We start from the raw sequence: 24,505 nt of genomic DNA, 5'->3' as shown, positions 1-24,505 counted from the left end.
GGGATGGTTCCTCCTCCCTTGAAAAGTCCAGTCTTCAGCCCATCTTACACTAAATGATTTTTGTGGAAACTCTCCCTGCTGACTGAGCACAACTAGTGTGCACTGACACAGACTCTCCCGAATGGGCAATCAGAGGTGCAATTCCGCACAAAATCGTGTAGGGTCTCCCCAGCTTTGGGCTTATTGCAATTTTCTACCATGAAAAAAATTAAGCAGAAAGTTTCTTTACAACAATATTACGGTTAGTCTCAAAACGTTTGTTTCCTTCCACTTAACACATGCATGTTTGGGTAATAAGCCTCTCTAATATGTCCCATCTGTCTCTGTGCAGTCCTGTGATGGACTAGTGATCTGCCCAGTGTGTATCCTGCCTCTTACCCATTGACAGTAGGCCTTTGGAGAATAACAACTTACCATGCCCCCTTTGACTCTACAAGGATTAGGCGGGTGTAAAAGATGGACAGATTTATGGCATTAGGTAGATGTAAGATATTTTTACAAATAAAAAAGAACAACCAAGGACACTTCTACTTCAGGATATAGTTCTCTTAGAATACTTGTTTCTTTGATTTTATGATATGTATAGACTGTTCTTGTTAAGGTTTGCAAGATATAGGACCCCAGAATGCAGACGAGCAGGCAGTGTGATGGTAAGTGAAAAAAAAAAAGGTTTAATTACGAAAACTCACACTCAGCAGGAGGCAGAAACAAAACAAACGGGCAGGCAAGACAGGCATGGCATGTTCAAAAAGACAAGACTTGGTTAGAGAACTAGACATGAACATGAGAAATGTCTCCACGACGACTAACAGAACAGGTGTGAATATATGGCGTGAAAACCAGGTGGAGCAAGGAGACAGATTAACTTGAAGCAGGTGAACCGAATAAACTTAATTAACAGAACAAAACGTGACTGGAGCAAAACAGAGACTCTTGAACACAAACTAGAAAAACATGAAGCAAAAGCATAACCAGATCCGAAAATCAAACTTGACAAAACATGAACAAGACGACAAAACAAAAGCATGACCAGGAAAATAAACAGAAACATGATTCAAAACTTGAACAGTGAAAAACATAAGGAAAAACCCGAAACCAAAAACCAAACAACCCCAAATCATGACAGTTCTTTGTTTGTTTAAACTTGCCTTGCCTGTCTGAAATTTTATTACAATCTGAAATTTTGACATTTCTAGGTTTGGAAAATTATTTGTTTTAGAGTTTCTTATGTTAAAGATGTTTAATAGTGAAAGCTTTAAATGTTAGAGCTTTCTTGACTTAGACATGAAGCAAAGCAGTTAGTTGCAAAAAGTAATGGACTTGGTGAGGATAAAGCCAACAATAAGAAGAGGACTGCACCCACAAAAACTGAGTGAATTAAGGAGGGACTTAATGTAACCTGAAAAATAACAATCTTCCTCATGTGACTGCCCCCTTGAGCTTCATTGTACATGCGATTGTCCACAGATGTCGCTCCCTCTTGCATGCAGGTCTTGCTTGCAAGAGTCCAGAGCTCTTCAAAGACATCCTGATTTCCAGCAAATGCTTTCTTTTCTTGCATTTTTTTCCCGACACTCTAAGGCTGTTTCACATTGGAAGCAGGGATTGCTGTGCTTGCTGTGGAACTAGAGACAAAAACAAAAGAGAAAAGTGCTGACCGGGGCACACAATGGGTAGAAATATGTTGATGAGGGCATCAGTTGTTAAGAAAATTTACCATCGCTTGGTACTCACTGATTCCAGAATAAAGTGATTGTAATGAAAGACAGTTGTATTAGCTAGAAATGTTTGGTATAAAAATGCATGTATGTCTTTTCTATTGCTTTTTAAATTTATCTTTTACTCTCAAACTGTTAGATATGTTCTTCCAAATCACAGCTCATGTCACAATATGGCTTTAATTTTGCATCAAATGATCCAGATATTGAAACACTGCTATGTTCTCTCCGTGTTGGTCTTGTGGACAGATATCAAGTTGTCTCTGGGCACAGAGTTCTTGTGCCTGAAGTGAAGTTATTTTAACTTGGGTGCAATCACATTGGGAGTTGGTTAAGTTAACCTGACCAGGATATGACAGGGCCTCTGTTTAATTCAGGGTCTAGTTAAAAGGTTACTATGTACATTCATGTCTAATGGCATTCTGTCAGCTTGGTTGATTGAACTTTTGTAACATCACACCCTGGCCAGAGTTTTCTGGTCAACAAACAAGTGCATTTGGATAAGTCACCAGACTCTTTAGCCCTACTGGGAGTGGGGAACCAAAAAGCAAATAGCACAACAAGCAAATAAAGGTCACAAGCATCTGTAAATAGTTTAAGAACAAAGTTCTGGAAAATTATCTCAAAGCTTAAATATATATCGCAGGGAACCATACAGTAAACTATTGGTTGATGAGCCAAATACTCAGAGCAGCCTAGAAGGAAGCAGCAAAGTTCTACTGCATGGAGTAGAAATCTATGCACATCTCTGTACTTTAAGAGTTTGATTTTCTACTAAGGTAGACTATCTGGAAAACTGTTAGATACCTCAGAACATCTGAAGAATGTATTCTCATCATATGTGACAAAGTGAACCTGTTATGCATAAAGAAAAATGATGAGTGGTGTTTGTGACACTGTACCTAAAAAGCACACTATCACATCAAGAACACATAGCGATGGAAGTATCATTCTGTAAGGATTTCTGTCATTTGAATTGCCTGAAAAATTTAAACCAGTTTTTTAGAAAATTAAAATAGGAATGGTAGAGAAATATTCATAGTGACAATTATTCTGTGTGAAAGAAATCTTAGGGGAAACCTGGGGTAAATCCCAACACGAGGGGACGACAAGAAACCCCACCCCAGCCTGCTGCCTCTCCTTGTGAGTCACTCCAGAGTATAAGAGAGTCCAACCTCTCTCAAGGAGCTGGGTTCCAGAGCCCACGCTGTGCATGTGGGTAAGACCAACTATTTCTAGCCAATATCTCTCGACCTAAAGCCAGTTTAAGCACCCAGAGACCTGGTTGTTGAGGTCTCCACCTTTGTGCGCTGCCTGATCCTCTTTGAACCATATCCCCATGGTTCCCCCTGCAGGTGGATGGCCCACTGGGGAATTGCCTTGTGTTTCTCGTTCGGGCTTCTCCCGGCTGAAGTCACAGTTTTTGTCATAACGGGGTGTTTTTGGGTTGGAGGTGCAGGACCAAAGAGGACGGAAATCGCATGGTGAGCAGATGGTTTTTTAATAGTGACTTACTGAGAACACAGAACTCCGGCAAGGTACAGGCAGGAACACAGAGACATAGAACAGGGAAACAGGGATCCAGCGGTGGAACAATGAAAACCAGAAGGTATAAGTACTGGGGTAGAGTGGAGAATGGACCAATGAACACTGGGAGCTAATCAGGAGGGAATCAGGAACAGCTGGTGGAAGAGAGAAAATAGGCAACCGAAGGAGGGTGGTAAATTAACACAGATGAGCAGGAATCCAGGAAAATAACATCTAAGTGAAGAGAATTAGGTAAACAATGAAACTAACTAAAGAACATATACAGGGAGGAACCAGGTCTACATGACATATAACTAACTTAAGACATTGACTAAGACATGAATCCAAGAGAGTAAAAACAAGGATAAAAAAATGATAAATCATAAACTCAAATAAGAGCAACTGAAGAATGTTGGGAAGGCAGACTAGGAACCGCAACTCAAAACCTATCACAGACAAATTATGACAGTTTTGTGTGCTTCATGCCTTGTCTTACTTGTGAATGGAGATTAATCATTAACAATTTAGTATGAAAGAAAATTGTACACTGCTTATTCACTTTTTACCAACAGACATCTATAGGAAAAAGTAGTTACTAAAATTAATGTAACACATTGAAGCTTTTATAGTATCAGTGATTGGATTGTCTGTTTTTGACAATTGTATGAACTCAGTGATACAACTCGAACTGGCGCAACTACAGGTGCTGTGCTATCTGTAGAGTTAAAGGATTTTTTTCGATTGTAACATACATAACAGTTTTTTAACATTATCCACCACTATTGAAAAGCAACTTCTTAACACTGGAATTTGTTTTTGCAAATAGATACTTCTAATTACTGAAAACTCGCACTTTAAAGATGCAAAACTTTAATCTGTGGTATAAATAATGTGAAATACTGTGAAAAACTATCCCAGATGTTGTTGTATTACCTTTATAAGGACGGTAGTGGTAGAAAATGTGAGCGTTTAAGAGCATAAACTGCGTGGGAGAAAAGAGAGATGGTCTTAGGGAAAGCAGGAAAGATAGATGGCACAAGAAAGAAGAAAAATGTACGCTGTAAGTTTGGCAGCTTTATTAAGTATCATGCATGGCTGTGTAGATGTATGCTTTTATGTTCTATCATCTTCTCTCTTATGTAAGCACTTGTGCTGAAAGACACACACACGTGGCAGTAGAGTTTTTGAGATTTGTTTCATTGTTGTGGTCTACTCTAAAACAGAAACGGTGAGTCCCTAACTGAGTCCGCAACAAGTACCCTCCTGGTTTGTTGGCTCTTTGTTTTTTCAGGCTTTAATGTGAAAGCAAGTGAAATCTAAATATGATAAACCGAACATGCATTGAATGTGTGTATAATGTGTGCATGTTTGCAGACTTTGCAAGTTCCTACAAAAGCAGGACTGGCACTGGAGACTGTGAGAAAAACACAGTTAAACAATACCAAAGAAAGCAGCCAGGTGCTGTTAAATTTTGGAAGGTTATTTAATGTTTAAAAAAAATGGAAGACTTGATTTCATTTTGAAATTGTCCTTTCCTCTACCACATATGTTCCTTTTACCTTGAATATACAGGTCCTTCTCAAAATATTAGCATATTGTGATAAAGTTCATTATTTTCCATAATGTCATGATGAAAATTTAACATTCATATATTTTAGATTCATTGCACACTAACTGAAATATTTCAGGTCTTTTATTGTCTTAATACGGATGATTGTGGCATACAGCTCATGAAAACCCAAAATTCCTATCTCACAAAATTAGCATATTTCATCCGACCAATAAAAGAAAAGTGTTTTTTATACAAAAAACGTCAACCTTCAAATAATCATGTACAGTTATGCACTCAATACTTGGTCGGGAATCCTTTTGCAGGAATGACTGCTTCAATGCGGCGTGGCATGGAGGCAATCAGCCTGTGGCACTGCTGAGGTCTTATGGAGGCCCAGGATGCTTCGATAGCGGCCTTTAGCTCATCCAGAGTGTTGGGTCTTGAGTCTCTCAACGTTCTCTTCACAATATCCCACAGATTCTCTATGGGGTTCAGGTCAGGAGAGTTGGCAGGCCAATTGAGCACAGTGATACCATGGTCAGTAAACCATTTACCAGTGGTTTTGGCACTGTGAGCAGGTGCCAGGTCGTGCTGAAAAATGAAATCTTCATCTCCATAAAGCTTTTCAGCAGATGGAAGCATGAAGTGCTCCAAAATCTCCTGATAGCTAGCTGCATTGACCCTGCCCTTGATAAAACACAGTGGACCAACACCAGCAGCTGACACGGCACCCCAGACCATCACTGACTGTGGGTACTTGACACTGGACTTCTGGCATTTTGGCATTTCCTTCTCCCCAGTCTTCCTCCAGACTCTGGCACCTTGATTTCCGAATGACATGCAGAATTTGCTTTCATCCGAAGAAAGTACTTTGGACCACTGAGCAACAGTCCAGTGCTGCTTCTCTGTAGCCCAGGTCAGGCGCTTCTGCCGCTGTTTCTGGTTCAAAAGTGGCTTGACCTGGGGAATGCGGCACCTGTAGCCCATTTCCTGCACACGCCTGTGCACGGTGGCTCTGGATGTTTCTACTCCAGACTCAGTCCACTGCTTCCGCAGGTCCCCCAAGGTCTGGAATCGGCCCTTCTCCACAATCTTCCTCAGGGTCCGGTCACCTCTTCTCGTGCAGCATTTTCTGCCACACTTTTTCCTTCCCACAAACTTCCCACTGAGGTGCCTTGATACAGCACTCTGGGAACAGCGTATTCGTTCAGAAATTTCTTTCTGTGTCTTACCCTCTTGCTTGAGGGTGTCAATAGTGGCCTTCTGGACAGCAGTCAGGTCGGCAGTCTTACCCATGATTGGGGTTTTGAGTGATGAACCAGGCTGGGAGTTTTAAAGGCCTCAGGAATCTTTTGCAGGTGTTTAGAGTTAACTTGTTGATTCAGATGATTAGGTTCATAGCTCGTTTAGAGACCCTTTTAATGATATGCTAATTTTGCGAGATAGGAATTTTGGGTTTTCATGAGCTGTATGCCAAAATCATCCGTATTAAGACAATAAAAGACCTGAAATATTTCAGTTAGTGTGCAATGAATCTAAAATATATGAATGTTAAATTGTCATCATGACATTATGGAAAATAATGAACTTCATCACAATATGCTAATATTTTGAGAAGGACCTGTAGGTGAAAACAACTGTGATGAAGATGTTAGAGATCAAATTTAAAAAGATAATTGTGAAGAGCTGGCAGCTCATGCTAGTGAGGCAACACAATTTCCTTATAATAAAGAAATAAGAAATCTCTGCAATGCTTCTACTTAGGTATTAATTTTATGATCAATTTTGACATTGTCCTATGGATTTAGACGGAAACAGCGTAAAGCGGTAAGAGATGTGACAGTGTGCCCAACTGTCACACTTTTCCCAAGTAGCAGGGGGACATGGTCAATAAATACATGTCATTCCTTCGTCATAATTGTCTGTCCACTGGCCTGTGCAACATATATCGTTTTAAATTCTGAGGTACCTGGCATTTTTGGGCATTTCCCTTACTTTGCTTAATTGAACAGTGAAAGAAAGCAGGAGATGTACTAGTGTGCATGCATGTTCAAAGGTATCGATAGCATTCTAATCAGTCAGTGGAAGATAAGCTGTTTCTGTATGGCGTGGTATCAGTGACAAAATTAAGACTATTGTGCACCCAGCGGTGGCTACTTCCTTGTTGCAGGAGGCTATATCCATTCCAAAGCCAGCTACTATTCTGATCAATGATAGGCCGGTACCAATAACTGAGCAGCCAGCGCTCGCAAATGAGAAGGAGAGTACTCAATTGCGTTAGCTCTGGAGGGGCTTGCAATAGCATTGTAGAGGCAGGCGATTGCATTGGATAGGCTGGCAATACCTTTGGAGAGGCTGGCAAAAGCATTGGAGAAGCTGCCATAAGCATTGGAGAAGCTGGTGTTAGCATTAGAGAGGCTGACAATAGCAGATAGGCTGGCAAAAGCATTGGAGAGGCTGGCAGTAACATTGGAGAAGCTAACGCCCTTAGCATTGGAGAAGCTACTGGTGTTAGCATTGGAGAGGCTAGTGACTAGCATGATTCTTATTCTGGTGTTTATTGGTGGGTGTCAAAAAACTTGAGGTGTGCATTACCGCCTCCATGATTCGTGATGGATTCATATCTATTTTACATAATATATAATCAAATTCTATTAAATAATTTAGTTATTTTTAAAAATCTTTTTAATAATTTGTATCTGTTTGCTTCCAAATTTCCTTACAAATATATCTATTATATTAAACATTTCTTTAATTTTCTCAAGTTCTCTCCTCATTAATCTTTCTATTTTATATTTCTGACAATTTAATATAACATGTATCATTTCATTTTCCCCACAATGGTCACATTTTCCTGTATTATGCTGTTGTGTCTTAAAAAGTGTACTGTTCAGTCCTGAGTGTCAAAATCTTAATCTTATTAGCGTTTTCTCCTTTCTGCTCCTTCTTACACTTCTTATTTCTCTGACTGACTTGATTCTATAAAACCATCCTCTTTTACTTTCCCTATCCCACTTTTTCTGCCATTCTTTTTTCAGTTTTTGTTTGATAATGCTCATTGCCTCTAATTTACTAATATGAACTGTAAACTCTATATGGGTACGAGTTGCCTTCTTAGCCATCCTATCTGTGATTTTATTTCCTTTTAATCCAATATGTGCAGGTATCCATAAAAATGCCATTGTTAAACCCATCCCTTGTATTCTGAATAGTGTTAGTTGTATTTCTAATGAAATATCTGGCCTGCCATCTGAATGATTATGTTTTAGACTCTTGAATCTGAACAAATTTAATGGTCTAATGTCCTCCATCCACTGTACTGCTGACAAAACTGCTAACATTTCTCCTGTGTATACAGACAAACCATCTGAGATTCGTTTTCCAATCCCCACCTGAAACTCAGGTACTATAGTGGATTACAGGAGGTCCAGGAGGACTGAACACGCTCATCTCTACATACAGGGGGAGGTGGTGGAGCGTGTGGACAGCATAAGGTTCCTGGGCATTCACATTTCCTGTGACCTCTCCTGAACTGAAAACACCTCCCACCTGGTAAAGAAGGCCTAACAACGGCTCTTCTTTCTCAGGAAGCTGAAATGAATTGGACTCTCTACTCAGCTGCTCACAAACCTTTACCGAGCCACAATTGAAAGTGTCCTGTGCCTTAGTGTGACAGTGTGGTATGGAAGCTGCACGGCACAGGAGATAAAGGACTTAGCATGGGTGGTAAAGACAGCACAGGGGATTGTGGGATGTCGTCTACCGGATCTGGACACACACAAGTCCAGAAAAGAGCCAGACACATTGCTAGAGACCACATCCACCTGGGCAAAGCACTGTTTGTCCCACTTCAGTCAGGAAAACGATTCAGGAACAACACAGAAAAAAAACAAATAGGCTCAGAAATAGTTTCTTTCCAGAAGCAGTGAAGGCAGTTGTCCCCCTGCAGGCAGACATTAAGCATACCTGCTGACAATCAAACAAACCACCAGCCCATCTTATAGACTGTTTCAGCACAAGTTGCACCTTACGTAAATACGAAATACTACATGCCACATTTTATGTACATATGTTCATTTTTCTATAAGGGTTTTTAAATTCTGCATGCTGTGAATTCTGCAAATGTGTTTTGAATTGTGCAATGTTTAAATTTTGAAGGGGTTTACATTTTGTTAGTGCTTTTATATTCTGCAAGTGTTTAAACTGTAGAGGATTAAATTTGGTCAGAGTTAATGACAAAATTGGCAACCTAAAAAAAAAAGTGTTCCAAGTGTCCTTAAAAGTTTGTAAGCGTTTTCTCACGTCTGTGCAATCCATGTATGTCTTTGGAGCCAAGCCTCAGCAAAACTTTCACTATGGTGAGATAACATCTTGATTATGACTGCCACTCCTATTTTTCCATTTATTTGTGATGCATCTGTATAAATCTGAATAAACTGATAATAACTGTTTATATATTCCTGTATTGTATTTGAATCTAAAATGCATGTCCTTACCTTTTTTATTTTCAATAAAGTCATGTCTACTGTTACTTCTGGTAAAATCCAGGATGGTAAAACAGGTAGAGGTAGTATTATTTATTTCTACATTTTGTATTTGAAATTCTACTGTCATCCTTCCAATTGGGACATCCAAAACCTTTTATATCTCTTTTTTTCCAGCATGGCTTTAAGATGTCAAGTGTAGGACCATCTGGGTTATTGCCCTGTAGATTTAACCAGTAATTTATTGCTCATTGTGTTCTTCTCAAATCTAACAGCATTTCTCCCATTTCTACCTCCAGTGCTGTTGTTGGGGTTGTTCTAAAAGCTCCTGTGCAAAATCTTAATGCTTTATGTTGATTAATGTCTAATGTACTAAATTATTTAATAGGATATGATTATATATTATGTAATATAGATCATAATCACACTCCATACTAGTTGGTGGCAGTAATGCACACCTCAAGTTTCTTGCCAACTGCCAATAAACACAAGAAGCATGCTAGTCATTAGCTTCTCCACTGCTAATGCCAGTAGCTTCTCCAATGCTATTGCCAGCCTCTCCAATGGTATTGCCAGCTTCTCCAGTGCTATTGCCAGCTTCTCCAGTGCTATTGCCAGCTCATCCAATGCAACCGCCTGCCTCTCCAATGCTATTGCTAGCCTCTCCAGAGCTAACTCAAGTGAGTACTTTCCTTCTCATTTGCCAGTGCCGGCTGCTCAATTACCGGCGCCGGCCTATCATTAATCAGATAAGTACCTGGCTTTGGAATGGATATAGCCTCCCGCAACAAAGAAGTAGCCACCACTGGGTGGGCAATAGTCTTAATTTTGGCACTGATACCGCGCCATATTTCTGAGCTATGTTAGAAGAAAGAGAGGCAGATGACCTGCTAACATCACTGGTTGTGAAGGATGTCAGAAAAACAAGTGCAATCTGCCAACAAAGCAACTGTAGCATTACTGGTTGCAGCTCGGTAGTAAGGGTTTTATGTAACTAAAAGCCAAGCAGGTGACCCACATGAGAAGGAGGTTACAGATTATTGTTGTTGTCTACAGGTTTTTTTTTTTTTTTGTACACACACTACTAAGTCACCTGTTTAGTAAATGAATAAATCGTTACTTTGCCGCTATGTCCAATAAAACAATTTGGACAAAAAAAAAACCATAGCAGAATAGGATGTTTGGCACTAGCAAAAGGCATTTGGCAAGTTTTCTGATGTATTACCTCGCATACTTAACTGTGCTGCTGAAACCACAAACTCATGTTTCTTACAAATGTGGCACCAAAGATAGATGAGCAAGCTTTCCATCACTAGTTGTTGCAACAAGGCTACATCAAGGTATAATCAACCAAATGGTCCACTTTACGTCTGTGCTAAGTTTACAAGGATAAAGGAAATTAAACATCTTTTGACGTCAGTAATGCCCCTACACCAGCCAGTATATCATTAAATCAGTTGCACACATAGTACTGATATTGTTTCACTGTAAAAATGATGCTTGAAAGGATAACATAAAAATTATTTGCTATCATACTATAACCCTAGCCTGTTACCAAACAAAATGGCTAGCAAATTCTACTGGCTTTTCACTTGCAGCTAACACATTGTGAAGTGGGTGCAACATCAATGGTATTTCCATCATTGGAAAGCAGCATATTTCTCCATGTTTGGTCCAATTTACATAAAGAAAACCAAAGGGAACTGGCTAAGTCACACAAATATACACACACAATGCACAAGTGAAATGAGTCAGCCTTATTAGGGTTGTTTTTGCTGTCTCAGCAAGAAGATTTTTTTCCAGTTTGTGTTTCCCCAAGCTCTTTAAAGGAGGTAACGATACTAAGCATTAATTGAAAAAAATTAAAATGAAATTCTAGCTGACAAATGGCAAATTTCGGGAAAAGTAGCATTTCTAGGAGACTTTTTCCGATTTTGTTTGGGAATTTAAAGAAACGCACAGTAGAACCAAGCTGAAGTTGAAGCCTGTGTGTTGCAGTTTGCGTGTGAACGTGTCATGAATACTGAAGCCCTCCTCAGTCTAAGCACTGGTAAAGCTAAGGCCTCTGATTGATATTCTGTGGCAGCACTTGTTAGCATGCACCATTTAGTCTCTAATCTCCTAAAAATGCCAATAAAAGGAAAGCACACACACATACACACATAAGCCTCCTACTCTTGTCTTTGGCCAAAAGTGCTGAAGGGAGATTAGATTCACCATTACTCCTTTTTTGGTGGGTTATAGAGAAGATAAAAAATAGCCTTGTGATCCTAATCCTGAAGACACTCAGCACACTCATATTGTTCTCCAAGAGTGTACTGCTTCAGGCTGTCCATGCTGCCATGGTGACAGGCAGTTGTAAAACCATTAATAGACTTGTCATGAGATCGCAGCGTTAATGCTCAAATCAGGAATCCAGCATGTGCAATTTAAAACCACATTTAGACAAACACACGGCCCTCCCTTAAACTATGTTTTATTATAATTACAACGATCACTCCTCTTTTAACATGTAGTCTCACGATGAAAACATATGCATTTAGTGCAAGAAAAATACAGCGAGGTGAGGTGAAAATACCCTCAATATGGGATCTCAATGATGAGTGGTGCTAGAAGCCCAGCTTTCAGCCAAGAAACCATTACTAATCCCCCGGGGCTGTTGGGGTAAAGGCTGTGTGTGCCACAGGAGCGCAAGTACCATTGAGAATTAATGTGTGTAGGTGTGTGCTTTCCAGCTCTTAAATTTGTGCCTTCCCGTGACCCCTATTCCGTCTAAAGAAAAATCAAAACAACTAGTTAAGCAGTTATAAAACAGCAAAACAGTTATAAAACATATGGAAACAGAATAAACGGAGAATATGAATTAAAAAAAACATACTGATCTAAAGGAAATGTCATAGTCAGACTTTAAAAAGCTCAAATAAAAGTATAACAAACTATAATTCTTTATACTAAGTTAATACAATTTACAAGCTTCTTTATAACTGCTGGCATACTAATAGCAAGCTCAAACTATATTGTGACATTTATTGCGCATATTATAGGCTTCTTTTCATCCGTTTTCTCTCACAGTTAAAGAAATAATCCTAAAATAGGGTTTGATAATGATTTTGTTTACCAATCAAAGGCTGACTGTGGGCCTCTGAATTCCTGTAACTTGACAAACCCAAACTGAAAAACGCATTTCCACTGTGCTGCCATGAATAAATGCCCTCCAAGCCACAACAAACTGCTCTCGTGGATATCCGCACGACAGCCTTCGTTGTCCTCTGAAAAACCACGAGAAGATGAATTAACTCCCACACTTATATGCACGGGGAAACATAGAGGGAAATGCACCAACATCAGCATGGTCAAGTCCAGAGTTCAGTAACGGGCAGCTTTGTGGTTAGTTTGGCATTTTGGCTCTAATTCACAGCATACTGGGTTCTAACAGTTGTAAGGCTTTTACGAAGCAGATTTTAAGCTCAAGATTTTAGCCAAATACATGTGCATTAAAATCATCTGTCCCTGATTAGCTCGCCTTGATTTCATCATATTCTTTCAAATTAAGATCATGTGGTCAAGATTTATTTTGTGCCTTTTATTTTCTGATATGTGCCATATTTTCTGGTGTAATAAATCTCCCTTCTCAGAAGGGATAATGTTTTTAGCGTGCCAAGAGAATAACATTTACTCACTTTTTTACTAATCATACATTCAAAACAAAATGCAGGGTGCGTGTTAAGCTTGGCCGCAGGAATGACAAAAAGAAATTAATTACCACAACATCATAAAAAGTGCCTTGCCTGAAGCCAAAGCAAAGGCAAACTCAAAAACATGCCATCCAAGTCTCTTTTTTAACACTTTTTGTAGAACCATAACCCATTGCTCTGTGCATGAACCAGCTGCAGAACATTTTTGTACTCTATGCTGGTTATAAAAACAATAAAGACAGTAAATCATCACAGTGACACCTTTCACATCTGTCTGACCCATGCTGCCAGTTCAGCACATTTACCCCTGACTAATGCACTGAAGTATCCTCTTGGGACAGGTTGACTTTGCAAAGTTAAACATTTTCCTTAAAGGGAACACCTAAACAACACAATTTAACTCCAAGTAAATCAAACTTACGTGAAATCAAACTGTCCACCTAGGAAGCAACACTGATTGACAATCAATTTCACATGCTGTTGTGCAAATAGAATAGACAACAGGGGGAAATCTTTGGTGATTAGCAAGACACTCAATAAAGGAGTGGTTCTGCAGGTGGGGACCACAGACCACTTCTCAGTACCTATGCTTTCTGGCTGATGTTTTGGTCACTTTTGAATGTTGGTGGTGCTTTCACACTCGTGGTAGCATGAGACGGACTCTACAACCCACACAAGTGGCTCAGGTAGTGCAGCTTATCCAGGATGGCACATCAATGCGAGCTGTGGCAAGAAGGTTTGCTGTGTCTGTCAGCGTAGTGTCCAGAGCCTGGAGGCGCTTCCAGGAGACAGGCCAGTACACCAGGAGACGTGGAGAAGGCCATAAGAGGGCAACAACCCAGCAGCAGGACCGCTACATCCGCCTTTGTACAAGGAGGAAGAGGAGGAGCACTGCCAGAGCCCTGCAAAATGACCTTCAGCAGGCCACAAATGTGCATGTGTCTGCACAAACGGTTAGAAACTGACTCCATGAGGATGGTATGAGGGCCCGACGTCCACAAATGGGGGTTGTGCTCACAGCCCAACACCGTGCAGGACGCTTGGCATTTGCCAGAGAACACCAGGATTGGCAAATTCGCCACTGGCGCCCTGTGCTCTTCACAGATGAAAGCAGGTTCACACTGAGCACATGTGACAGACATGACAGAGACTGGAGACACCGTGGAGAGTGATGTGCTGCCTGCAGCATCCTTCAGCATGACTGGTTAGGCAGTGGGTCAGTCATTGTGTGGGGTGGCATTTCTTTGGAGGGCCACATGGCCCTCCATGTGCTCGCCAGAGGTAGCCTGACTGCCATTAGGTACCGAGATGAGATCCTCAGACCACTTGTGAGACCATATGCTGGTGCGGTTGGCCCTGGGTTCCTCCTAATGCAGGACAATGCTAGACCTCATGTGGCTGGAGTGTGTCAGCAGTTCCTACAAGATGAAGACATTGAAGCTATGGACTGGCCCGCCCGTTCCCCAGACCTGAATCCGATTGGGCACATCTGGGACATCATGTCTCGCTCCATTCACCGACATCACATTGGACCACAGACTGTCCAGGAGTTGGCGGATGCTTTAGTCCAGGTCTGGGAGGAGATACCTCAGGAGACCATCTGCCGTCTCATCAGGAGCATGCCCAGGCGTTGTAGGGAGGTCATACAGGCATGTGGAGGCCACACACAATACTGAGTCTCACTTTGACTTGTTTTAAGGACATTACATGAAAGTTGGATCAGCCTCTAGTGTGTTTTTCCACTTTAATTTTGTGTGTGACTCCAAATCCAGGCCTCCATTGGTTAATAAATTTGATTTCCATTGAGGATTTTTGTGTGATTTTGTTGTCAGCACATTCAACTTTGTACAAAACAAAGTATTCAATGAGAATATTTCATTCATTCAGATCTAGAATGTGTTATTTGAGTGTTCGCCTTTATTTTTTTGAGCAGTGTATTTATGTGCTGCAAATGCTCTGTGAGGGTGAAGCTCCTTCTGCGGCACTACTATCCACCTGTGTGTTTCACCTCATGATGTCACTGCTTAAAAGGACCAGAGGCAATTTCCACCAATGCCTTCATGTCGGCAAGCTTTCTTGAATGATGTTTTCAGTGACCCCTCATTACCTGCATTGCGTCTCTTTGTAACCTAGAAAAACCTACCTGGATCACCAGACAAAATCTCATGACCTTGTATATAATAGTATACAATATTATAACTCATACACACAATGTTTACGTTTTTTCTGCATTTGGGTCAATGAAATTTTTCTCAAACATAATGAAAACATTTACAGGTCCTTCTCAAAATATTAGCATATTGTGATAAAGTTAATTATTTTCCATAATGTAATGATGAAAATTTAACATTAATATATTTTAGATTCATTGCACACTAACTGAAATATTTCAGGTCTTTTATTGTCTTAATACGGATGATTTTGGCATACAGCTCATGAAAACCCAAAATTCCTATCTCACAAAATTAGCATATTTCATCCGACCAATTAAAAAAAAAGTGTTTTTAATATAAAAAACGTCAACCTTCAAATAATCATGTACAGTTATGCACTCAATACTTGGTTGGGAATCCTTTTGCAGAAATAACTGCTTCAATGCGGCGTGGCATGGAGGCAATCAGCCTGTGGCACTGCTGAGGTCTTATGGAGGCCCAGGATGCTTCGATAGCGGCCTTTAGCTCATCCAGAGTGTTGGGTCTTGAGTCTCTCAATGTTCTCTTCACAATATCCCACAGATTCTCTATGGGGTTCAGGTCAGGAGAGTTGGCAGGCCAATTGAGCACAGTGATACCATGGTCAGTAAACCATTTACCAGTGGTTTTGGCACTGTGAGCAGGTGCCAGGTCGTGCTGAAAAATGAAATCTTCATCTCCATAAAGCTTTTCAGCAGATGGAAGCATGAAGTGCTCCAAAATCTCCTGATAGCTAGCTGCATTGACCCTGCCCTTGATAAAACACAGTGGACCAACACCAGCAGCTGACACGGCACCCCAGACCATCACTGACTGAGGGTACTTGACACTGGACCTCTGGCATTTTGGCATTTCCTTCTCCCCAGTCTTCCTCCAGACTCTGGCACCTTGATTACCGAATGACATGCAGAATTTGCTTTCATCTGAAAAAAGTACTTTGGACCACTGAGCAACAGTCCAGTACTGCTTCTCTGTAGCCCAGGTCAGGCGCTTCTGCTGCTGTTTCTGGTTCAAAAGTAGCTTGACCTGGGGAATGCGGCACCTGTAGCCCATTTCCTGCACACGCCTGTGCACGGTGGCTCTGGATGTTTTTACTCCAGACTCAGTCCACTGCTTCCGCAGGTCCCCCGAGGTCTGGAATCGGCCCTTCTCCACAATCTTCCTCAGGGTCCGGTCACCTCTTCTCGTTGTGCAGCGTTTTCTGCCACACTTTTTCCTTCCCACAGACTTCCCACTGAGGTGCCTTGATACAGCACTTTGGGAACAGCCTATTCGTTCAGAAATTTCTTTCTGTGTCTTACCCTCTTGCTTGAGGGTGTCAATAGTGGCCTTCTGGACAGCAGTCAGGTCGACAGTCTTACCCATGATTGGGGTTTTGAGTGATGAACCAGGCTGGGAGTTTTAAAAGCCTCAGGAATCTTTTGCAGGTGTTTAGAGTTAACTCGTTGATTCAGATGATTAGGTTCATGGCTCGTTTAGAGACCCTTTTAATGATATGCTAATTTTATGAGATAGGAATTTTGGGTTTTCATGAGCTGTATGCCAAAATCATCCATATTAAAACAATAAAAGACCTGAAATATTTCAGTTAGTGTGCAATGAATCTAAAATATATGAATGTTAAATTTTCATCATTACATTATGGAAAATAATTAACTTTATCACAATATGCTAATATTTTGAGAAGGACCTGTATGCTATCCTCACAAAACAGATCCACAGAGAACTGCAAAATCTGGGGAAGTTGGACGTTTACCTAAATATGATTGAATCCTTCAATCTCTCAGTCAACATCAAAACTTTGCCAAACTTTGGAACAATTAGCAGAATTACTTCATGAGATAAATAATGATCATTATTCTCCTTCTCAACCCAATTGTATACTTTTCCAATCCCAGGTCCCCATCCCCAGAATGTTTCAGTGGCGAAGTGCAAAGTTTTAGTGGGACTGCACTTCAGTGACTTCCAGTCTTCAGCCATTCTTCCTTCATGTTTTGATGATGCATTGAAAATCTCTCATATTAATGGTCTGTTCAGGGAGTAGGCTAGGAAGATAAACTTCAGAGAGACAAAGAAGCCACTTCATAGCCAAATTTGAAATACACTAGCAGTCAACTCTTGGTTGAACAGCCTGATACACAAACAGATGTTTCTTAATGTATAGAATGTTTTACAACTAAAAGATGAACTCAATCAGCATAGGTGATCCCAAACCTTTGAGGCAATCCTCCTATTTTTGATACAAAATGTCTTAGCTGACCCTGGATCCAAACACAACAACATGGAACATGCCTTAGTTCAACACTGGCACTTTGGTGAAGAGCCTCATTTCATGTCAATATCAGTTTTAGCTTTGGATGGAAAGTCACTCATAATTCTTACAACCCAGCCTGCTGATGATTGCCAACCCTTGTGAGCACCTCACACTCAACTATAATTCCGGGTTTACTATAAACTCTTGTAACACTAACTAATGTTCCTGAGGAGTGCCACCACCTTCAACAGCTGCTGAGTAAACATAAAGCCCTTCCTTTCCATTCTATGGTTTACAAGACTCTATAGAGTCCCTAGGGGAGCGCTTTGAGTGCCTTGTTGCTGAAAAGAGCTATATAAATAAACTTGAGTTGACATTTCCCCAGCTGCTATTATTACATTCTCCAACCTGAAAAACATAAAATGAAACACTACAATGCTTCAGGTGCAGGAATCATTAGATATTATTCTTCCTATTCTGAGTGGGACCTTTTTCTTTAGAATGCAGATAGATGGAGCTTCTTGCATTTTGATGGTACTGGGGGAGCTTAAATTTTCTCTAAACTTGATCTCCATGCTGGCTGTTGTGCAATAATATATTTAAGTTTGGTTATTTAATATTTAATTAAACAACTTTCAGTCTGTCAAATGTTATCCTATGAAAACAATAGATAAGAGTGATTCAAGCACTGGCATTCTAAAAACAGCGCACTGCAGACATATGGAATAAATTTACAACAACTTCTCTTCAAATATATGAGGATTTATTAATTAAACTATTTGACTGCAAGTTACAATATTTATATGAATTATCTCTTTAACTAGGCTAGAAACAATTCAACTAAAGCTACCAAGCAAAATTAGAGAAAAAGGGAAACTAACTATATACAAATAAAAGGGAAAAGGGGACCAATAAAAATTACCACAGTTCAGTGTGGATATTTTGTTTATTTTGGAGCAATTTGGAAATGACATCCAAACTGAAACTAATTAGGGAACAATTCGTATGTATTCAATCAACCTGAAGGGATGATAAAACATTATTTTAATAAAATAATATTTTAAAGAATTATTTGCTGAATTAGAAATCATTAACCTTTTTGGACAGTTGATCTTAATTTTGCTAACAAGCCATCACATGGAGTAATGGACTACTAAAATGGTGGAGAGGAACATCTATGGACTCTCACACTTTGGTGATGAGCCAGATATGACTATTTGACCTTCCTGGCACTAGCATTAGCAGTTAGCGGTTTTAGCTAACAAAGGAAAATAGCCTATTTAGCAACCCTTGTAGTTTCACATGTGCTTGAAATACCATTAATGCAAATTTTAAGGTGTATATAAGACCCAGCGGTGCGTTATGGCCAGTCTGTGTTTAAACCGCTTATTCAAATGAAGTTTGTTGTAACTTTAAAACAACACAGGACAAATAAACTAGCCTAAAGGCTTAGTGGCCTTAGAGACACTCAAATAGTTTAGCTTTAGAACTACAAACAAAATTAAACATAAAATATTTAGGTGGTTTTATCCTAAACAAATTTTCTATGCCCCGACACTACAGCTTAGGTGAAACATTCTGATGAACAGAAGTGAAGAAGGCCCTAAGGGCATTGAGTTGGGCTGCGAAGGTGGGTTGCATGGCGAACAAAGAAGCCATGGTGGCCGCTCTCAGTAGCAGCTTGGAGGGGAGAAAGCTTCTGCTTCGACTGTGCGCTTCAGGCATGCAAAACTGTGGTTTCGATGCCGTCTTCTGATTTTTCTTCCATGGGAACCTCTGGCTCAGATTCCTTTTCTGCAAAAGCTGAGAAGGAAAGTTTAAGACCGCTTGTCTTAATTGCCCCCATGATTTGTTGGATGCAAATACAGCAGATCCTAACTTTTGGTTGTTCTTTGATGGTCAGATACACTAACATCAGATTGAAGTCAATTTTGAATCCAGGGATTTTTCAAAGTAGAGTCTCATTCAACAGCGAGTTTCAAGACTTTTAGGTGGTTGCACACTGCCTTCCCCATGCGATCAGCTGTGCTGAAAGAGGCATGGCCGGGACAAGGGTTTTGCTAGAGTCTTGGCTCCATGACATCAATGGGATTCCAGCTTTGACTCCTTCCTGGGCTAAACTGAATGTAGGCTAAGGCAGTGCATTTAGGGATTCAGAGTTTTTTACCACTCCATTTGTGAACAGTTCAGTCCATGTTACATCCCATGGCTGGGGAACAACATAGGTTGTAATTTATCAAACAAGTCTCGAGGTTTGTTGACATTTTGTCAAACGCTGCCACCATAGTCCTCTAACACCTTCTGGAAAATTGGCTTTATCTTTTGGCCCGCAAAGTATGAGTTTCACTCATCAGTGACATTTCTGGGACAGGATTTTAAGGACAGAAAGGTGAAAACAGATCCTGGAAAATTTCTATGACAACGGAGGTGGATGCTTCAAATTCTGGGAGCTGTACTCCCTCAGGGATCTGATCTTAAAGGAAAGCTACATTCCAGACCTCTTGTCGCCCATCATCCTTCTCCTGCTAAAAAGTAAAACGACATCAAAGAAAAATAGTTTCTGACCAACTAGTTTTTACGAGGAAGCTGCTGGAGAGGGATGAACGTTCAATAGCGAGCACAATCAACCTCTTATCTGCTGCCCCTTAAGAGACTCAATACTCTTTTGTCGTGATGGTCACCTTTCTTTTCCAGATTCAATTTCAACATAACCTATTGAGGGCCACACAACACTCTCCATACAGATTTGTTTTTAATTATCTTCATGTCACAAACTAGCCTGATACCTTCCCCAAAGTTCTTAAAATGAAACACATTCCCCTGGATATGTTGGTCCCTATAAAGTTGAAGCTGTCATTAATCCCATTGCTGTCCCTTTGGAACTCCCAACTAATCATAAAGTGTCCTCTACATTCCATTTCTCCTAGATTAAGCTGGTTATCTCAAGTTCTATGGTGCAGTTTTCTGGATATGTACATGATGTTTACCATAAAATCATGTGTAAACTATGGCTGCATGGTGACATAGTGGGTCGCACCAGCATGTCATGCCAGGAAAGTTCAGTTCTTGGTTGCACAAGTATTTCTGAGTGAAGTTCTAGCACACAGTGAAAGGACAAAATGTTTGTTTTACTCTTTCATTTTGAACACAATTTCTAAAAGCAGAAAGCTGAAAAAGAACCAAATCTATAAAGACATGTGACAACATGCACATAGACAAATATACAATCACACCCATACAGCGTTACAGTCCATAAGAAGAGTGTATGTTGATACCCTTAATGGGTGTGATGACAGAGAAATATGCCGTGACTGCAGGCGTGCCTCCTCTTCATCCTTCGAGAGAGGATGCGCCTGGCTGCAATCACTGTTGTGGTGTAGGTTAGTCAATAGTTGTGGGGGTTTATTCAGTGCTATAGAAAACATAACACTGTTTTCCATAACACTGAATTAAAAGACTAGTCATCTTTTACTGCCTGTTAGTAGAATCTGGTATTACGAATATATTATTTATTAAAATTTTAATATTTTTATTAAATAATAATTTGGTCTGTTAAGTGTTGTCCAGTAAGCCCAATAAGGCAGTGGTATTAGAACAATAGTGAAAGGGGTGAGCCAAGCTCCGACATTACTGAACAGCAAACCTCTGCACACACATGGAATAAATTCACATAATTTCTTAAAATACAAGAATTTTGCAAACTTTGCATTTTGGGAAATTTGCAAATTTTGCATTATCAACTTGATGTATATTTCAATAATTTCTAACATTCTTCAGAAGCTAAAATTTATTTTAAGGTAGCCAACATATTGTTACCAGACTCTTGATTAAAATAGATATTACAACTGGGGGTCTAAGGTTTGTCTACTAGTCTGTTAGTCATAGATTGAAGCAATTGTTTTACAATTATCAATGTATTTAATTTCTGATCTGATGTTCTGAGGCTTTTTTAAATGATTAGTATTGGAGTCTCTGATGAAAATCAACTCTTGATGGTCTGCTGTTGGTCAATACCTCCAAGTGGCTGCATTTTGCACAGCCAGTTTTTTTTTATTTTTTTTTATTAAACACTGTTTTCCTTTGCATGGCTTGTAAAACTGCATCCTTGACATTGTTGATTCAACAAATCTTAGGTTTCCGTATCCGTTTTTTAACCTCTATAACAGTGCAAGAGAGACTGGATTGACTGCTACAGCTTCCTGTCTATGTCATGTCACCTGCTCTGTGCTATTGCACAAGCCTCGTGCTAATTTAATGAAGCAAAACAACTTTTTGGTCATTTTTGGTTTTGCATTAATAACTAGAAATGCATTAAATTGTATTTCATCAATAAGTCACATGGAAGCAGAGTAAATAATTTTGAAGTATTAGGCAGTCTTGACAATGTCTATTTTCAAACTATAAACAGTTAAATCCACCCACAGGAATAATGTCTCATTGCTTTATTAAAGCAGTGATGAAGGTGGAATTGTGCACTAATGGTTAAAGTGCCAGGCTTTTGAACAAAATGAGATCATGATAAATTATTTCTCATAAACTATTTACATATACAATGTAGCATAGTCAGGTCCAAAATATCAAAGTAAGGGATGTCATTAATAAGGGACATAAGTGAAAATAAATGTTGAAAGGCACAGAATCAAAGAAGAAAAACAAAGATAGAAACTTGTCAGTAAGACTTTCTTGTTCTGTCTACACATGTGGACTGAGCAGTAAGGCTGTGAGACAGAAGCCTTTTATTCCAAATAAAACATGCAGGCAAGGTTAAAATCTCTTTAAACAAAACAAACTAAAAAACCCTGCACATCACTAAAATAACATAATAGCCACAGTGAAACACAAAGGTGCCAGCATTATCTGGGGTTACTTTTCCTCAGATGGAACTCAGGTTTTTGTTATGAAAAACATTATAAATAGTTTCAAATGCCAGTCAGTTTGGGCTCAAAATCTCTAGTTGCCTGCTAGAAAGCTGAAGAGTCACAGCATTACTGTGACTCAAAAGTATACATCTAAAATCAACAAATTACATTAGGAATGTCATGTTTTATGGGAATCCTCTGTCCCACATGGAGAGAAACCCCCAGGAGACAAGTATAAAAGTTTACCTGTTTTGCTGGCTTTCTTTATCACTGAGATGGATGGGAGATGGATCACTGTGAGAAAAAAGGGCGGGACATGAGCGGAGTGAATACTTGGGATGAATATAGAGAGATGAGAATCAGATAGTTGATGTTACTGGTCAGAGGTTGATGGCTTGGAGGTGTGAGCAGAGTCAGGGGGTGTTGATCCATGTGGAGATTAATGTGCCGATATGGAAAATATGGTGGAGCATTGAAGTGCAGACAGGTCAGGCTGGAGGTTCCAATGGAGAAAGGAAATTGGATGTTGCCAGTTGTGGAGGGAGTTGTAAGTTAGGTCATGACACAAGGAGACTTAAATAGCAAACCCTAGAGGCATCACTAGGGGACAGATCCAAGGAAGAGCTTGGGAGGTAACCTTGTTAAAAGTCAGAAAGAGCGGGGTTAGCATAAACACTAGGAAAACAATGAGAATTATGGAGGGCCAGAGGTACCACATAGGTTGACATTCAGGCATCACAAGACCTGTTGCAAGCTCCTATCAGGCTCTAGCTGATGAGCTTGATCAGAAGCAGGTGTGCAGGAGCACACTGCTAAACTTCACCCTCCGGGTAAAGCCTGCAGCTCCATGGAAATGAGACACCACACAACATAACACACCCAGATCCCTAACAATGAGATGAAAATAAAATCATCCATAGTCCATAATGCATTTTGACTGAAAATGTGTGGAGTCACCTGGAGAAGGCTCAGAAGTCAAAGTATGGGATACTGACAGATTTCTACCAAAAAAACACTAAAGGCTGAATGTAAATTAAAGGTGCTTTATAAATGTTTTAGTTGAAAGGTGTGCACATTTATGCAATAAGGTGCATTGTAGTTTTTGCATTTTGTTGCATTTATGTTGTTTATAACTAAATTGCATGGAATAAATGTCACAATATATGCAGAAGAAATTTTCAAAGGATTTATTCTAGTCTAATTTCATTACATTACGAGAACTTGCAAAATTAACAAGGGTCTATAGATCTTTGGGGTCAGCTGAAGAGCCAAAGATTCAGCCAAATTAGCTGCAGGAGCATGGCCTGTGATGTGAAAACAAGTAGTCTTAAGCTTCTACATAGGAGGAACAGCAATAGTCTACTGAAGTTCATGACCATGTCTTTGACTTGAATGCTTTTTGATCCGAATATTTTTTGTAGTTTGTCTCTTTCCTACATTAGCAATGTATTTATGGTTATTTGTCCTATGCATTCCTGCTTGGCTCTTATCCCGGAGCAGGTTCCAGCAGGACATCTCCTCAATCCAGACTGATGAGGAACCACTTAGCCAGTCCCCTAGCAACCGACTGGCCCATAAATCAGTATAAAAAGAGGGAACAGAGAACAGTGGGAAAAGTAATTTGAAACTAAGATACACATGCAAAACTGATACACAAATTGGTAGAAAACCTGGGTTTAAGTTTAATAAGTTATTTCACACTAGAGCTTTTTTGTTGTGATTTTTAGGATATTTTATATAAAGTTTTAATTTCTATAAAAACACAGCAAGTCTTTGGAATTAAATTGTGATTATGTCTTTGGCGGAATTCTATTCAAAATTGAACATACACTGATTTATTCTCTCTTTTATTTCAGACTGTTTTTACCTAAAGCTCTCATCTTTTTACTTGGGGATTTTCTGATTGCAACAACAACACACACACCTCCCAACGTACGTAAGTGAGGCATGGTGCGTCAAAGCCCTGGTTAGGACAGGATGATCAGAGCTGCCATGAACTGCCATGAGCTGCAGTTTATTTCAAAGTGCTGTGGTGTGGTGTTCTAATTTGCCTTGACTTCAGGGGTCATTTGTCACCAACCTTAAAGCAGCCGCTCCGTGTGAGTGTTGATGGTAAAAGGCTTCAGGGCCTGGACGTGAACCAGCAACAGGCCAGCCAAGGCAGCTCCTGCATGAAGCATATGAAGAGCCGAGGCCAGGTGCGGCAGGTGTTTTCCCCTTCCCC

The 24,505-nt window shown here is 40.0% G+C and overlaps 1 long non-coding RNA gene across 1 annotated transcript; it reads right to left on the bottom strand.

The window, feature by feature from the left end:
* Nucleotides 1-1,045: 1,045 nt before the first annotated feature.
* On the bottom strand, nt 1,046-22,981 carry LOC124880413. The gene is made up of 3 exons (XR_007041327.1): nt 22,659-22,981; nt 22,528-22,575; nt 1,046-1,625 (listed from the first exon to the last, which is right to left on the bottom strand). It is a non-coding gene; the product is annotated as an uncharacterized LOC124880413 (long non-coding RNA).
* Between the last annotated feature and the right edge of the window lie 1,524 nt (nt 22,982-24,505).

The sequence above is a fragment of the Girardinichthys multiradiatus genome, chromosome 2 (genome assembly GCF_021462225.1).
Source record: "Girardinichthys multiradiatus isolate DD_20200921_A chromosome 2, DD_fGirMul_XY1, whole genome shotgun sequence".
In the NCBI taxonomy this organism is placed as follows: domain Eukaryota; kingdom Metazoa; phylum Chordata; class Actinopteri; order Cyprinodontiformes; family Goodeidae; genus Girardinichthys; species Girardinichthys multiradiatus.
The sequence above is the reverse complement of the archived record's forward strand: the minus strand, read 5'-3'. Positions and strand labels throughout refer to the sequence as shown.